Below are 358 nucleotides of genomic sequence, written 5' to 3'. Positions count from 1 at the left end.
GACATCATGAAAACGACTGTTAATGTCTTATAAAGATGACTATTAAAAGGTTTTAGTGCTGCCTCACATTCAGGTCACTTCTTCTTACAGTGTTTTGCATTTTTGAAACTCTGTCGGCTATCAGGCTGAACATGAGACGGTCTGAAGACAATGTGGATCATACAACAAGCCAGACCTGCTGGTTCTTCAGCTTTTTATGTGGATCAGGTTTGAGTTAGTGTCTGAATTCGTCTCTGGAACAGACAGTAAAAGGTCAATATGCATATGCAAACACAGCAGCCGGTGTGTGCAGCTTGTGTTTGTTTAAATGTCAGGTGTCGGAGAGATAAGGGAGGAACTAAACAGCAGCAGGGTGTGT

General features: G+C 42.2%; 1 protein-coding gene and 1 long non-coding RNA gene across 4 annotated transcripts in view; one reads left to right on the top strand and one right to left on the bottom strand.

Annotated features, from left to right (window-relative positions):
• Positions 1 to 358, bottom strand: part of LOC116707340 (uncharacterized) — a 217,341-nt gene that overhangs the window by 75,714 nt on the left and 141,269 nt on the right. The gene's annotated exons all lie outside the window — the stretch shown is intronic.
• The window catches only part of LOC116707365 (uncharacterized), a 26,604-nt gene that overhangs the window by 9,952 nt on the left and 16,294 nt on the right, over positions 1 to 358 (top strand). The window contains exon 2 of the long non-coding RNA XR_004336489.1: positions 208 to 213. This is a non-coding gene — a long non-coding RNA (uncharacterized LOC116707365). The remainder of the gene's footprint in view (positions 1 to 207; positions 214 to 358) is intronic.

Source organism: Etheostoma spectabile, chromosome 19 (genome assembly GCF_008692095.1).
Source record: "Etheostoma spectabile isolate EspeVRDwgs_2016 chromosome 19, UIUC_Espe_1.0, whole genome shotgun sequence".
Classification (NCBI taxonomy): Eukaryota; Metazoa; Chordata; class Actinopteri; order Perciformes; family Percidae; genus Etheostoma; species Etheostoma spectabile.
This window is presented reverse-complemented; position numbering and strand designations above follow the sequence as displayed.